We start from the raw sequence: 17,811 nt of genomic DNA, 5'->3' as shown, positions 1-17,811 counted from the left end.
TTGCTGATATGAGGACAAGAGCAACATCCTCCAGGGCACATGAGACACCAATCGATCAGGACACGGGCAACGCTGGATACACCAGCTAGTATTACACAGCCATGCTAGTGGCTGTGTAGTTATGGTTAAGTTGCTAATCCCATAGGAAGAGCACTTTTTGCATAGCTTATAATTTTGCTCCCCCTGGACGAATCCTCACCAAGCTTTGCAAAAAAAGTATATGGCCCATTCTGAATTGGTTTGCAAAGTTTGGTGAGTTTTGGTCCAGTGGGGGAAAAGTAATAGGGGGGGTCCCAAAATCTTTTTTTTTCCCATAGACTGAAAGGGGGAAAAACTTTGCGCATGCCCACAGCCCAAACCGCTGGACGGATTTTCATCAAATTTGCGGCAGGAGCAGCGGCTTGGTCCCGAAAGCATGCTTTTGTAAATTTGGTGAAAATCCATCCAGTAGTTGTTTTTAAAACGATCAAAAAGTAGGTCTAAAAGAATAAGTGATATCTATTTCCGCTCCGCAGACACACTTCCCTGTTAGCTCCTCAGGCAGGACACCGATTGGCTTATCGGCTCGCGTCATGTCCGCGGACACGCGACGTGTCCACTGATTGGCTGGAGTGAGACGTGATGTGCGTCAGATTGTTCCGATGCGCCCGCCATCTTGGATCTGCCGACAGCGTGGCAGCGAACAGAGGCAAAATGCAGTTTTGGGGAGTGTTTTGGTGTGCAAGAGTGCTTGGGGAGGTTTGGGGAGTAAGAGATGGGTCAAATACTGTATTTGTTTATGTGGCAGGTGCTACTGATGTATTCGCCATGCCCATGCTGTCCGGGATTCTTCCTAATTAGTGAAAATGCGGGGTGTCCTAAGGATAGTATTCCCGTCCGTGCTGTGTGCAAGCAAGTTGAAACTGTTCTAAGGACACGCACGGTGTCAGCGGACATAAAAATTGACCATATGCCGCAGTTGAAATGTTTCATTCTATGGGTGTGATATGCTGCGGTGGTTGTGGCTCTGGCCACAACCACCGCAGCATATCACACCCATACATCACACCCATAGAATTGAATATCTATCAGGTGTTTGTGGGCAGGGCCTAGGGTCTTGGGTGCATGCCCAAAGGCCATGTACCCAAGACCGAAGTTACAAGCACTTAAGTTATAAGCCAGCATGGGTGAGACCAAAGTTATAAGCACTGAAGTTATAAGCCAGCATGGGTGAGACCGACGTTATAAGCATTGAAGTTATAAACCAGCATGGGTGTGATATGGTGCGATGGTTGTGGGTGTGATATGCTGCAGTGGTTGTGGCCAGAGCCTAGAGTCTTGGGTGCATGGGCAAAGGCCATGCACCCAAGACTGAAGTTATGTGCACTGAAGTTATAAGCAACCATGGGTGGGTTACAACTTCGCTCTCCCTGGATGAATTCTCACCAAACTTTGCAGAAAGTGTGATATGGGTGGGCCCATATACACAGTTAAAATGTTTGATTCTATGGGTGTGATCTATGGGTGTGATATGCTGCGGTGGTTGTGGCCAGGGCTTAGAGTCTTGGGTGTATGGCTCCAGGCCGTAGGCCATAGGCCATACACCCAAGACTCTAGGCCCTACCCACAACCACCGCACAATATCACAACCATAGATCACACCCATAGATTTGAATATCTATCAAATGTTTGAAATCTACAGTTTCTGTACTGTTTGATTTGTATAGTTTGTATGTGAAGTTTTGGCTACGTCATGTCATTAAGATTGTAGAGTTTGGTAACAAGCACTGTAGTATAACATATCCATGGAGGTGAACATTTTGTATTGTGGTGTATGGTTAGATGTTTGCTTCAATGGTTCTGTTATGCAGCAATATTTATGCTTTTTATTAGAATATAATTGATGTTTGATTTATTGAGATTGGATATATTTTTTCATGAGTTTGGTAACTGGAGTACATATTCTTTTTCAATTTCTGTGATAAAAGAAAAGAGCATGTTAGTGTATGCATTTTATAAAGACTTATTACATTGCATAATAGACATTTCAGCTTTTTTTGACCCTCATATTTAGTAGTTTACAAACCAGTGTACTGTGCAATTTGCTCGGTTTCTGTGTTTGTTTTTCAAATCATTGGGTCTGTGGGAAAAAAAATCCAAGTCGGATTTAAAAAACCCTTTTTTGTTATGCTACACTTTATTTGCTTGTTTGTTTTCAGTGTTCACTTATTCTTTCTGGCTAATGTTCTATCTGTTGGCTTGTTGCAGATTTTTGGAGCAGTTAGATACCTGTTGGCGTATTCTAACAGTTTATAGTTTTTTAATTGAAGTTTTGTTAATGTTTAAGTACAGATTAGTTATTAAATTTTGGTTTTAAGAAGATTAAATAGGCGTTTGTAAGATTTGCTGTTGATCTCTGCTTTAGAGTAATGGTACTATCATTACATTCGAACCATCCGCATTTCTTTTTTATATATGCAGTGTAGTGACATGCATTGGTTGTGGCTCCTGCGTGGTAGATTATACCTATTGTTGTGAAGGTTTTCTTACCAAGTGATACTTGACCATGTGTGAATCCAGTCAGCTTGCAGTTGTTTTTGGTACCATCTGCATTGTAACGTAGAAGCATTAGCATTAAGTATTTACTATGTGTTTGTATTAGTAAGGTGGAACGATTATCTGAATTGCAGGTAGTACATAATCTACCATGGTTTGCATTTTGTACAAGTTGCTGAAATGAAACGGATTCACAAATAGGTATGGATACATACACGAAGCACTCATTAGGGATTTGTTCCTGTGTCACATTGTTGCAGAGAGTGCATGTATGTTTCCACATGTATGAAATCTGGAAGATTTCATTTATAGGTATGTTTTTGTTTTCCAGTACTTGTAATAAGTACATTAGACATTCTTGTGGATCTTCTTGTGAGTTTATAGTGAATTTCACCATTCCAGCACAGTAGTCCAATTCTTGTCTTATTCCATGAACACTATACGTGTTTTCAAGATTGTTTGTTGCGTTTCTATGAAGTACTAACATTTGCAAACACAATTGGTTTGTACTGTGTAAGTAAATGTTGTCAACAATTGGTGGCAATTGAAATAGAATATTCATTGCTACATTTGCATAGCAACTTACACCAGTTATATTTGAAAATTTGAATGGAGCAGATAGTTCTGTGTCCAAGTCATTTTTTTGGAGTGTGTGTTGCTTCTTTGAAGAAGTACCTGAGTTACTTTGAGTAATAGGTTCTTCTTTGGTTGTGGTAATTGATGAAGTATTATCTTCTTTTACTCTGCAGGATTTGCAGTCAGATCCTGTTGCATTTCTGTTTGAATTAGTTTTCTTTTACAATGTTTTCCTTTCTGTGGAACAGGATATGTTTTTAGATGGGGGGTGTATAGTGAACGTAGTCTATTGTATTCTAAAATGCAAGGAATATCAGCGTTTACTTTACTTGCATCAAAGTTGATTAGAAATAGACCGTCAAGTGTACGTAAGCGTGATAGTGCTATGTAGCTCATGCCTTCTTTAAAGACTGTGTTACCAATATCTATCAATGCTTTGTCTAGGGTAAGACCTTGTGATTTATGAATGGTGACTGCGTATGCTAGAGTTAGAGAAAATTGTTCTCTGCGTACATGCATGTCTTTGAAGAGAAGGAATCGAGCTGTTGAGCGGCCTAGCCTTTTTACTTCTGAAAGTTTGTCAAAGAGAATATTGACAAACTGAATGTTGTTGTCACGTGGGTAAGTTTGAAAGCCAACAACTGTACTCAGTGCTCCATTCACTAGTCCTTGCTCCACGTCAAGGTTAGGTTTAAGCATTACTCTACAGTTTAAGGATAATTTTAATATTTTCTCCAAACCAGCTGTGTTGGAGATAGAATTGTCTATGGTATGTAGTCTTGTTGTGGCTTGTTGACACATGGGTAGTGTCATACCATGTACGTCCAGTTTGTCTGTGGAGCAAATTTCAATTATTGGTTGCATTTCTTTTTTCAACATTGTTTCATTGAATTTGGAACAGTTTGCAAGAGTTGGCACTAAGGACATAAAATTGACATTTTTGTGCGCTAATTGTTCCATAACATCAGTACCACATGAGTTATGGCCATGAAGTGCATGGATGTGCCAGGTTTTTAATATTGCTTGTGCTTCTTGAGATAGTACACCAACTCTAATACTTTTAAAAATGTTGGCGTAAGTGAGGTCTGTAGATTGGTGCATGTTTTCTGTTAATTCTCCGTATTGGAAATGTTGCCAAAGATTGACATTTCCTATGCTGCCAACAGTTTTACGGCAGAATTTGTGTCCTAAGGTTTTAAAAATAGGTTCACTTTTCACTGGTGTCAATTGAAGAAGATCTCCGAAAACAATAATATGTTTTCCTCCAAAGAGCTCTTTGTAGTTTGTTTTAAGTACTTCTTGCAATCTGAGGTGAATCAAAGCCAACATTAGGTTGGAGACCATGCTCACTTCATCTATTGGTAGCATTTTCATTTGTTTTAACACTCTGCGTAGTTCCATTGCAGCTTCTGTAGAAAGTTTGTAATAGTCTAATTTGTTTTGGTGTTCTACTGGAAGGAGTAGTAATCAGTGTAAAGTGACACCGCCTATGTTGTAGGCAGCTATACCTGTGGGGGCAGTTACAACAGCTGACAGTTTGTTGTTTGTCAATTGTTGAAGGAGCTTGCTGATGATTTTGATTAAGAATGTTTTGCCTGAACCAGCTTCACCACTGACATATAGTAGTATAGGTTTGTAATCTTGGCAGGTACATTCTTTATTTTCATGTTGTAGACCATGTGCAATTTTGTTTTGTTACTTCTTGAAAAATGGTGCGCTGCTCTTTGTTCAGTTTTGATTGTAGTACAGTTAAGTCTTCTGTATCGTTTTCATAGTGACACATGTTGTTTTCTACTTCTGTCATAGCTAATTCTGCTTCATTTGCTATTAGTGGCTGTCCCAGTGGTTCTTGGCTTCCTGTTACAGAAGGTTGACTACTGTCGGGAGTGTCCTTATCTAGTTGGGCCTGGAGTTCTTCTTCGTGTTGCTGTTCATTGTGCAATATTGTTTGTACTGCGTAAAGTTTACATCGGTGATAGTGCTTTCATTTGCTTTGAAAGCGTCTTCATAGGAGTCATAGTTATCTAGTATCTCTTCTTCTTTTCTCCATGGTTTAAAAAGTTGTAGCAGGGACATGTAATATAGTTCTTTCTGTTGAGGAGTTTTTAATGACAATTTGATATGATTAATTAAGCTTCATTTGGTAAGTTTCACTAAGCTACCATCAGAATCTGTCACTCTTAATCTACCTTTTTTTTCATCTGGTTTTATATTATTTTTGTATGCAAAGTTTTGGGCTATGTGGTTTAGACACATGGTTTCCAAAGTGGTACTCCTGTTTGGGTAGTATGTGTCTAGTAAATTGTTTTTCAAAATGTCCTGGCTGTTGGGATTATTTTTGGCTATTGTTTCTATGTCCTCATATGATTTGAGAACTCTTTTTCTAGATTTAGCAGGACCAAGACTTAGCCATACTATATTTTCAGATTTTCCATACAAAGCAGTACCGGTTATACGATCTGCAGCTTCATGGGAGCTACATTCTCTATGAGAGAGCATTTTCATGCCTAAGCTGTACAATTTCTGAGATAGTGTTTTGTCTAATGATAGGTCATTCCAGAGGTCTTGAAGCTCTGTTTTTTCTGCTTTTGTTAAGTAGGCTGTAACATATGGTGCAACTGCAGTGGAATTGTCTGCAATGTACTGCACATCTATGTTTGCATTCCATAAGAGGGCAATGATTGCATTGTAATCATTGATATATTTTGATTCTTCTGTTCTTTTTATGGAATACGTGTTCTTAGGTCATTTACCTTTAACACTATGTCTAACTGAAGACATGAAGTTGTTCACTTCACCTGTTTCTGTAACTGGTCTAGGGAAACCAAAGCAGCATTTGGTGTAGTATTTCCCTTTGTTTTTGTATTTGCAATGACAATATTTGCCAAATTTGTGTCTTTGAAATTGTACAATTTGGGCATGAAGATCACTATTTGTTGCTTTCGATGGAATTTCACAAGTGACATATTTTTCAAAAAACTGTATAACACTGGAATCACTGTCTTGACCAAATTTAGGAGCATCTTTAATCCATAAAAGCATGTGGATATGTGGTGCTCCTCTGGCCTGGTATTCTTTTCTCCAAAAGAAGTGTTGCACTTCTCCGATGGGAGGAACAGTTTTATTACAAATAAAGTGTAGCATAGCAATGAAACGATGATGGAAATATCTTGAAATATTAACAGGATCTAGAGAGCAAAGTTCTCCAGGTGTTAGTATATCTATGTTTGTTTTGCTTTTGTTTGATATGCGTAGGAAATCATGTAAATCTTCCCATGCATATTCTGCACAACTTAATGTAACAAATCAAGTGGGTGGGCCAAGGTTTCTTATCTTACAACGTACATCTCTGTGACCTCAGAACCAGTACAGTTTCGTACCACGCATGTTTGCTAACAGATTTGTAATGCTTGATTGTGAAACCTCATCTTTTTCTTGCACTTTTTGTATTAATTGTGTAGCTGACATATTTTGAAAGTGGGTTCCTGATTTCAATATGTGTGCAACTCCGTAACATAGAGTTGCTAGTTCACTTTCAAAGAGTAGGTGGAATATGTATTCCACATTTTGTCTAAATCTGGGATCTTCAGAATACATTCGTAACGAGCGGTATTCTGATGCTGTTATCTGAGTGGGTCTATCATCGTACCTTTCTCCTTTGCCAGTAGGAAAGAGTAGAGGAAAAGCACGTGCTTCTATACTTTATTTCCCATATGCTGATTGGTGATCCTTTGGTTTGTCGCATTTGGTACGTTTCTAGTGCATCATCTATGATGTCATTAGAGTGTAATGGAAGAATTGTATAATGGTCTAAAATATTGGATACTGTAGCAGGATCTAGAAGTTCAAATTGACCAGTTTCTGGTGACTCTTGAATTATTTCAGTTGTTTCCCTTAAGTTTTCTTCAATATTTATTTCTTTGTAGAATTCATTATTGTCTTTTAGATATTGCAAGACTTGTCTAACTTTATGTAAGTCTACAAGTTGTTGCCAAATGTTTTTGTCTTTTGTTGGTACACCATTTACTAAGACAATTAAAGATTGCTCTATTGGACTTTGCACCCCCAGAGTGTGCACATTTTCTTTCAGACACAATGGTAAATAAACTACTTTGCCACAAATGACTTTAACCAATTCAGAGGGAGGTAATTTTGCTTTTTTTGGTTGAAGGCGTATTATTGCTTGAAATGGGTGCACTGTTTGAATTATGATGCTCTCATATAAATTGAGTTGTTGCAGGGGTTTTGGTAGTGGGAATAATTCCAAGTTATTTGTGATAGCACGTGAAGGAGTTTGGTTGTTGTCAAGTTTTGTAGTGCAGTAACTGCAAAGTATTAAGGGGTCAGTTACTTCGTATTTGTTTTCTGCTATAACGTAGAGAGCTAATTCAAACCATTTGGAATCTTAATTGTCTTCTATTTTGTATGTTACATCTATAGTTTGTGTGATACTTTTATGAAAAGTTCTGCGGCAACACACACACACATGGTTTGATACTTCAGCAGATGTACTTTTAAATGTTAGTATTTCTTTTTTGTATGTGTGCAGTAGAAGGTTGCCATGTGCAGAATTGTTGCTAGTCTGGTGTAAAGCTATTGCATTTTGTAAGCAGGGTCGGACTGGGACAAGAAATAGGCCAGGACACCCAAAAAAAAGTGGCCCACCCCTCGCCTCAAAAAAGTGTCCCACCCCTCGCCGCAAAAAAAGTGGCCCTCAAACCATCATCCGTGAATCGCGTCAATTCATGACTTTTACAGAAAATGCTACATATTGAGGGTTCATGTGTCTGTTACATTACAACACAACTCATAAAATAACATTACTTTGCATGCAGTTCTGTGACAGGGTCCGTCCACAGCTGCGAGACGCAGGAGTGGCATGAACCAACCACCCCCACTGCGGTTTTGGGACCTGCTGCAAGTCAATGCTTATACAGGGCTCTGCAACCCCAGCAGGGAAGAAGGGTTAGGGTAGGGTGACAATGGTTGGATAGGAGTGGGGGTAGGGAAACCGGAATGAGGTTTAGGGAGAGGTTATGGATAGGTTGGGGATGTTAGAGTGAGGTTTTGATCACTGCGCATGCTTCCAGCTAGCTGTTACACTCATAGAAACACACGTCTCAGCTTCTGACTCCACACACAAATACAAAATCACTATAGCAGTATACAAAGGCACAGCAACATAATAAACACACATGAGGTAGGGCAGCACTTAGCTTAGGTTAGTTGTCACCAGAGTATCCCTTGTCTCCTGCGATTTCGTTGTGCCAGGATGTGTCATAGTAGCTGTTCAAATGCTGCAATAAAGTGCTACAATTAGTGCACATATCAAACACTCAGGCATTGCGATGATATGCCCAGGTACTCGCTCACACCATTTTGCACTTGCTACCATCAATGGGCAGTTAATACAGTATACCACTACGACTGTGCCTGGCAAGTGGACACGCAACCAGTATATGGCTCAATACTTGTCAACGCATACGCAAGTAACATAGACATTCCACAGTACATAAACATAATCTCAATTGTTAATTCAGTTGACAACGGCTATTCCCCAGGTTGACACCTAATCCCAATCATGGCCCAGACTTTGCTCACCTTGAAGTTGAGGCGGCTGCTGGCATGGAAGCCATTTGCTCTCGTTTCAAAAGCAAAGATTGTTTGCGCGATGGATAGACAAACCTGACTCCTGGAATGGTTGGATGGGGGTTCAAACTCGGGCCCCCATCACCCTCAGCTGAAGGGAGCACAAGAACACTAAATCCAAACAAACCGTTGTGGCTTTGCAAGTGGCTGGCATTAGGCAGCGTTAAGCTAAATTGTGTGCTTTTTATACTGTGTGAACAGATGATGCCATGCGAGCCGCCGCCACCCATGGGTATTCACACTTCTCATGTTTATCTGGAGCCCCGAATAGTGTGGGCGCCTCTGGGCTGCAGGGGTGTCAGTTATAGTGTGTTAGCAGGATCAGAAAGGACGCATACATACTTCCAATTATTCCAAGAAAAAGCATCATATTTTGCGTGCATGCAATAGGGCACTGAAAGTTCCGCTTTTGGAAGCCCGAGGTTTCAAGGCACTATACAACCTATCTATTTGCGTCAGGTCGTTCGATGCTGAATAAATATTCTTTAACATTTTAAATTGCACAAATTGCATCACACTTTATCAAAACACTTCCCATTGGTTACTATTCCAACAATGTCACAAAAGGAATGAATAGCCATTTGCAACCATGGGCCACTTTTTTATTGGTACCCAAGACAATTTTATGGCCCAGTCCGACCATGTGGGTAGAACTCCAGTAGTAGGCGTTACGTTGCTTTCATGGGACAGTGTCATATGTCTGCTAACACGGCTAAATCGAAAGTCATGACTTGGCAAAGGGGTTGTAAAAAGTTACTACATGTTATATAGAATCCATTCTTTAATTAGTGTTGTCAGCTTTATTTACTTAGGAGTAAGCGGCCCTGTGGACAATATGTGGGAAGAGTACGTCCAATGAGCTGCAGGACTAATGAAGAGGGTAGCCTTGATATTTTAATGGTCTCTGCTAGGTTTGGTGGCAATCCTTTTATTCCAGACTGGCCGGTTATAGCTTGCTATGTAGCAGGAGTATGGGTCCTCACCCAGCTGTACGTCTTGGAAAACTGAAATTACATCTTTAAGACCCTTATTAGGTATTTTGCCTCTTCAGGTTGTATACCATGAAACTCGCTTAGAGCCGACAATCCCAAAGCTCCATTTAGCCCCTCCATGTTATCTTTGGTGGATTGGTCAAATGATAAAGTAGTACCTCACCGACTTATCTTGCAAGATATGTTAACATGGAAGAGGTTCGTAGGTCATGGGGCTGCCTCCATCAAATCTGGTCCTGACTACCGAGGTGTGTGCATCTTTTACGAGAACATTGGATGTATTCATAACGAACCAGGGAACTTAATTTTTCACGCTTTTCTCCAGCGGCAGGAACAGCTATCTCTACCTTGTTGCCCAGAATAATGGATCGATAGCTCAGGGGCAACGCGCTAGTCATGGAAGCAAGCCATCATCAAGCAGCCTGGGTTTGATACCCGGTGACACGCTTAGAGGCTGGAATCCACCATCAAGCATGTTATATGTATATGTATGCTTTCTTAGGGGCATTCATCATTCAAGGAAGATAACTATGTCTTGTGTGTCTAACTGTTTGGCAAGAAAGCGGATTGCTCAACTCTGCTTTTGCTAACTTCCGCTTGCTTTAAAACGTGATGCTGGGAGGTTAGATAATGAGTGCTTTTGTAGATTTGATGATGTGTCAGTATAATCTAGTATGCACATTTTATTTCTCTGCTCCTCGTCTGTGGAACCACGGTGGAAATATATCGTTGCACTACTCCAAATGTTAGGAGTCCATCTATCCCGGGTGGCCATCCATTAGAGAATGTTATATCGGGATGCAAAAATAATTGTGGCAATTGGAGTATTTTTTTACCAAAAGCATTGAGATCCAGTGAAGGGGCTTTCAGTGTTATGAGCACCGTGGCCAGCTTCAAGCTTCCTGAAACTATGGCAGATGCTAACAAAACATGGCTCGTGGGTAGCATGTCAGGCTCAATGGTGCCATTGAAATCTTCGAGCGGTTTGGGGTGGTCCCATACATGCCAATCCTCCCGATTTAGGCGAGAGGCTTGCGCCCCCCCTCCCTTACACGGGTTATCATGCACATTATATGTCGTGTTCACCACAGTCATTTGATGTCGCTGAGATAAAAACTATTGCCCCGCCCCTCCCCCAACCTGCACTCATTTCTCTGGGAACCGTTCCCCTTTTTTGCAAATAAGTTATAACAGCACAAACACGGTTACAGAGTGCATATTACCATACTGCCTGTTAATAAGCAACAACACCACACAGCGGTCTTTCTAGCAAGATGAGGGTCAAAGGGCTGAGTCTGCTCCCAAACACGCTTAAGCCACGAGTTCACACAGGCACAAGCAGCAGCACTCACTCACATGCCCGTCGCCCATCACACACAGACCCTCTCATCTCTCAACCCAGAGCGGCTCATTGCACACTGACATGTGGACATACACCACCACATAAAGACGGGCACGGCCACGGTTTCATTCAAGAGATTGCGTCGACTGCGTTGATGCCCCCGTGTGACGTGTCCACCACCTTACCTGTTTGTGCAGTACTGCTGCTATGGCTTCAGGCTTGGCACTGGCGGGCCGGCTGTGGCGGCGGCCTCCACTCGGCTGGTCCTCCTGGCTGGTCCTGTGGGCACTGGGCACTGGCGGCCTCCTGACTTGGTGGGGTGCTGCTGCCAACCGACACAGACAGTCCTCCTGTGAGCAGAACACTGCTACTGGCTGCTGGTGCGTCTGCTCTCTCTGGCTCGGAGTCCTCTCCCGGACCTGGTGTGCAGTAGTGTGTGGCTCATCTTGGGCCTCCCTGGGCTGGCTCAGTGTGGCTCTCTCTCTGCAAGGGTTAGAGGCCCAATATCCGATTCCGTGGAGAGAGAGACTGCATTCATCACGTGGTGACGCACTTGTGAGTCTATTGGGGCAGGCTACAAGTGCCTGCAGCCAATTTTCATTGGCCCCCGCCCTCGCCCTGTTGTTCCATGGCAGCCCGGACCCCCCAGCCCCAAGCACAAGTTGCTTTTCAACTTTGCAAAGAAGTGCAACAATGTGTTGTTACTTCCTGCAAAGTTGAAAGCAACTGTCTGTGTAGTGTGAAATCCGCCCGGCTCCCAGCAGCAAGCTCTCATCCAAGCCCTGAGGCAGGCTGCTGCCCCACGGCCCCCATCCCCAGGTTCAGGATTTGTTACATGATTTTTGCATTGCTTAATTGCGCAACGTGCGGCACATTGCACAATTAAGCAATGCAAAAATCATGTAAAACAGGTCCTGAACCTGGGGGGCCGTGGGGCATTATGTGCGCAATCAGCACCTCAGCCGGGCCGCCCGTGGACCGATTCAATCACTGCACAGCACCGGCCCCTGCAGTGCAGTGGCGGCGGCACGCCCGCCACCGGTGGCCAGGCCCAGGCAATCATCAAAGCAACGTAACAACACCATTGTTGTTACCTTGCTTGATGAATTATTGCTGCAGTGACTGTCTGACTGACAGTTCCTATGTATCCGATTCCTGAGCTACTCTAGTGTGCTGCCGTGCCCAGCCCAACCCCTCCCCCCTCTCCTGAGGCACAGGCGAGCAGCTCCCTTCTGGGCAGGGCCCCTCGCCCGCAGGCAGCGCCGCCGCGGATGCTGCACACTGTACACAAAGTGTGTAAATTCGTAAAACAAATTAAAAAAAAAACTATTACCAAAAAGAAAACCGGCTCAGGGTGCCTGTCTGAAAAACCGGCCCCCAAGGACTCCAACTTCGTTCGGCCACGGGCCGAAAGACCGAAAGGGCCAGTCCAACCCTGTTTGTAAGTGGCTTTCACTTCCAAAATATTTTCTCTGGATATGGTTGATTTCTTCGAGTAGGCCTTTGGGTGTACCATGTAGAAGAGTGTTATTTAAATTAGCTAGTGCTAAAGCAGGACTTTTAGTATAGTACAGTTTATAGATTAGATTTCTTGTAGTTGAATGATGTGTTGATATCATTTTGATATGATGGAAGGTGCTTTTGCAAATAGGTCCTTAAATGCAGGCTAATGAATGTCCTTGTAGTCCAGTGTATTTGCGCACTGAACAGGTATCCATATTTTGCAGCACTTTCATTTTGATTTTGTCTTTGCCTTTCACATACTGATTGAGGAACTGGCGTAAAGATTTGAAAGATTTTTTGGGAATGTTACACATTGACGTATATGGCCATTTGTATACTGGACGTTCTGGTTCAGTCGAATGGAGAGGTCATTCTGAGTTTTCTGGGGATGTTTTTGTAAGCAGTATTTCTTGTTCCATTATGGTATTATTAATTTTTTCATAACCTCGTCCACTGCTATGGATGGCAATTGTGTTTGTTTGGTTTTGTTTGTATGTATGCTTCTTCATTAAAATATGGTTCTGTGCTCGTGGTGTGACTCTATTTACCTCCACAGATATTTAAGAAGTTATTTTTGTTCACATTCCGTTCATTGAGAAGTTTTTTTGTAATTTAGTTGTTAGTTTTGTTAGTGCTTTCATTCTGTTTAACACTAAAATGAATAACTTTCTTTTGAGAAGGATTGCACTGTCTATTAAAGCTTCTAAGATTAATTTTCTACGGTAGGTTTGAAGGGTTGTGCATGATTTGTCTCCTGTTTTTATAATATTCTGAAGGACTCTGTGGTGGGACATTTTTGCTAAAATACTTTTTTTGGTATGCTTTCTTGCTAGTATATCACGATTTATAGGAGCAGTTTTAGCAGTAGTGGTAGCTGAATTCTTATTAAGCATGTTTTGTTTCTTTTTACATTTTGGCAACGTTTCTGTACTGGAAGCTTGTTTTGTTTCGCTAAATGACTGTATTAGCTGTTTTGTTTTAACATTTTTGAACAAACTCTGGTAGAGTTGGATGCTTATTTTGGACACTTTTATTTTAATTTGCTCTATTTCTGCGTTGCTTTCTACAGACTTGCTTTTTGGTAGGCATTCTTTGGGGTCTGTTTAAAAAAAAAAGAAGGTATGGGTTGGGCCGTTCTGCAATGTATGTGTGCTGTGTGCATGAGTGTCTGAGTATGATGGGATATATGTATGTGGTGGTGTGTGATTGTGCATTGGGCAGTTACAATTAGTTGGGAAGGCTATTCTTCTATTTGTGTGTTACTAAACTGCGGTTCAGATGATAGTAGAAAGTGAGCTAGTGGTGACGAGAAACATTAATAGTAAATCTAATGGTATAAAATTAAAACAGTTCTTTGTTTTATAGTACTAACATTCTAAGGGTTGAGTATGTTATTTGTGTTCCAAAAAAACAGGGATTTGTGTGCCATTCTGCCTGCTAATCTTTGTTTAATAAATGGGGATTTGTGGGCAGAATGGTTCAGAAATCGCTGTTTTTTTGGTGCACAAATTACATTAATGAACCACACAGTATGTTTGAGGAACAGTAAGAATATTAAGGTAGTATTGTACTTGCTCTTTTTTTGTGCAATGAGCAGGTCTCTTCGGATATGTTGTTTGTAGTTCAGATGCTGCTGATTTTTAGGAGAGTGTTCCTCACTGCAATTGTAAAAGAAAGAAGTTAGTCATTTTGTGTGTTTATAGCACTGATGTTAATGTAGACGTTGATTTTTATGTTTTTGTGGTAGTAGTCTTGTTTGATATCTGAACATAGTGTATGCATGCATTTCATTTGACTATATGCAGCCTTTATATTTTATTTACAATATGTTAGTTCAACATGCTTTGCAAATGAGTAGAATTTTAAGTGAATGAAAATCACTTGGTTTTTTAAAGGTGTGTTGTAGATAGCAGACAGGTTTGGAAGTGACAGTTGATTATAGTAGATGGGAAAAATTTCAATAAGTTAATTTTATAGGTAGACATGCCAACAATCGGGAGCACCTGAGAGGGAGATTTCACCACAGCAATCGGGAACATTTATTTTTCTCATTGGGAACATTTATTTTTCTCATAGGATTGTATTGGGATTAGCATTAATGTAGGTGGGAAACTCGCGCCTAAATTGGGAGGGTTGGCATGTATGTATAGGTTATGCGGGAGACAGTAAAAATGGTGTGATTTTTCAATGAAAAATCGGGAGTCTCATGCTTAAATCGGGAGGGTTGGCATGTATTTATAGGCTATGCAGGTTTAGTGGCATCACTCTGTTTATATGGATTCGTAAGAGTTGTACATGTACTGTGAATAAAATATGCATACCTGTAGTTTGTATTCATGCATGTGGATATGCATGCAGCTGTAAGTAGAAATCTTGGAGACTTGTAGAGTAGTTTTTGTAGTAGGTGCTTTCCAATGATATGAGACTTGTACTCAGAGTGATCAACAGTACATTTGAAGTGTGGAACTCTGATGATGGAGTTAGATGTAGAGGTCTTGGATGTGATTGGTGGATGGTTGTGTGACTGCTCAGCTGTATCCAATGAGGGAATGGCACCGAGAGTGATGTGGAAAGGATAGAAGGGCGGGCTAAGAGTTACGTGCCGCACGGACACCGCGCCTGTCCGCGGGTAGGGCGTGCCACATCCAGGGTTTTCAGCAAATCCAGTATGGAAAGGGGACTGTAGGAATCAGCCAATCAGATGTTGATGTTGTGGATTTGTGTAGAAAGAGACTGAGTGTAGTGAAGATGGCAGAGGTGGAGAAAGTCAGGGTGTTGGTGCTCGGAGATATGTTTGTCCATGGTTTACAGCAGTATGCTCAATGCAGGCATGTGGCAAACAATTTTGATGTTAAAGGAGTGGAGGTGGTGTGGAGCGCTGTGCCCGATTGCAATGTAGAGGGAATTCTGGAAGTTTGTGAAGATATGCGCAGGATGAACAGACCCCATCTGGTAGTTTTACACTATGGTGCTTTCCATTTGGGCTACGTCAGCGCTCCTACCATGTTGGCAGATTTGGAAAAGTTGGTTCAAGCAGTATGGAACATCCTTCCAAATGCGAAAGTAATTTTTTCTGGATTACTACCTAGGGCAATATGGGACAATAGTTCTGTTTTTTGTCCTCAGCAAAATATTGCTAGGTGTGCAATCAATCAAGGAATGTGTGCTTTCATGCTTAGAGCTGGTATGTTTTTCTGTAATAATGAGAATATTGATTCGAATAATGCTGTTTATTTTGAAGAAGATGGTATTTCTTTATCTTTTTTGGGAAATGCCATGTTGTTTTGGAATGTAATGGAATGTTTTGGAATGTAAGGGTTGCTTTGGAGAAGGTTATGTGAAGATTGTAGTTTTAAAGTAAGAAGAAAAAAACACAAAAAATACAAAATAACAGGTGTCTGTCAGGCATCTGCAAAAAAACCAAAAAAAACGTCTCTTTTCAGAGCCGACCTCAAAGGGGAAATGGGGCACACTGTGTAAGGAGAGATTTTGTGAGAACGTCTTTTTCCAGAGAGAAGAACAGATAGCTATGGCTGTGTGTTTTCGAAAACAGATTATCTGGATTTTGGTAGACTCATGGATACATTGGTTGGAGGTGCATGCAGAACGTTGTGGAGTAGCTGCATGGATTCCCTCATGTGGAAGTGCACTGGCATGGAGTGCGTGGAATGAAGTGGCTGGACTTGGTACCTCTCTGTGCTACTTTAGAGACAGAGCATCATCCGGACATAATTATAATTCATTGTGGAGGGAACAGTTTAGGACATGTGTCTGGAATTTGTTTGCAATTTGCAATGAAAGAAGGACTTCAGAAGGTCATGGACATGTTTCCAAATTGCCAAGTAATTTTTTCTCGTATTGCGCAAAGACAAATGTGGCTGCGTTCTTCTTTATTTGGTCCACAAATGGAGAAAGCGAGGCGCAATGTCAATAAGGCCGTTTGTGCCTTTCTAAGAGATGTTGGCATGTCCTCTTTTCACAATGAAAATATTATGTTTCGTAGCACATACATTTTTCGCAGAGATGGAGTCCATATTACTTATGCTGGCAATCAGATTTTTCTGAGAAATGTACAAAATGCATTGCAACCTTTTTTGGAATTAGAGTGACCTATTTCCGGACACCGCGCGTGTTCTTAGGACAGTTTCAACTTGGCTGCCGACAGTACGGACAAGTATAGTGTCCTTAGGATTCGTCTATTTTGTTAATTTACGGATATCTCAGATAGCAGGTGTGTTCTACGAACAGTTCCATCTTGGTTGAGAACGGTACAGAGAGATATAGTGTCCTTAGGACAACCCCATTTTGTTCATTTACGGACATCCCGGACACCTGGTGTGTTGTAAGAACAGTTCCATCTTGGTTGCGAATGGTACGGACAGCTGTAGTGTCCTTAGGACATCCACATTTTGTTAATTACGGACAGGCCGGACAGGCGTGCTGTCCGCTGACATTTTAACTGCTTTTTTTAAAAAAAAAATAAGACACAAAGAATTTCATTAAAAGAAACATAACATTTGTTTTTTATTATATACATATACACAATTTATGAAAGAGAGGGGGAAGCAGAAACTGATACAAATACAGGGGAATTAGGGGGTTGGAGAGGCTGGATGGGAGGGGATGAAGGGATGGAAGTCTCATCAAAACGTTTATCTTGGTGTTGAGGGTTTGGGGATAGTTCACTGGGATATAGAGAGGGGGCAGATAGAGAGGGGGCACAGGTACAGGTGGGACAATGGTATTTATTTTTTTCTTTTATGTGGTCCTCCACTAACTGTTTCAAACCATTGAAATTTTCCTTGAGCATGTCTATTTTCTGTTCCATGCATTGCAGAGTCTTTTCCAATGTGTCTTTTGGTGTAATATTTTCAATGTTTGTATGGTCTGTTAAAAATAAATATATATATGTTAAGTACACATAAAGTAATGATTATTAATTTGCTTATATAGAGAAGTGTCTACCATTCTTATCACTGTCTTCAGACATTTCGTCACGTGGAAAATCATCTTCAAGCCACTCCAAAGTACTGCACATTTCTGTGTGAAAAACAAAAATATATTAATTATACTGTACCTAATACAAAAAGTTTAGAAATATATAAGAAAAATGAAGTTTACTTACTAGTTTCCGGTAAGTTGTATTCGTAGTGTTGTTTAGCTATACTGTTGCTTCTAGCTCTGCAGTTTCTGTGAGGTAAATATGTTGGAGGT

The sequence above is a fragment of the Ambystoma mexicanum genome, chromosome 6p (assembly GCF_040938575.1).
Source record: "Ambystoma mexicanum isolate Mex_15411 chromosome 6p, UKY_AmexF1_1, whole genome shotgun sequence".
NCBI classification, from domain to species: Eukaryota; Metazoa; Chordata; class Amphibia; order Caudata; family Ambystomatidae; genus Ambystoma; species Ambystoma mexicanum.
Note: the sequence above shows the minus strand (reverse complement) of the source record.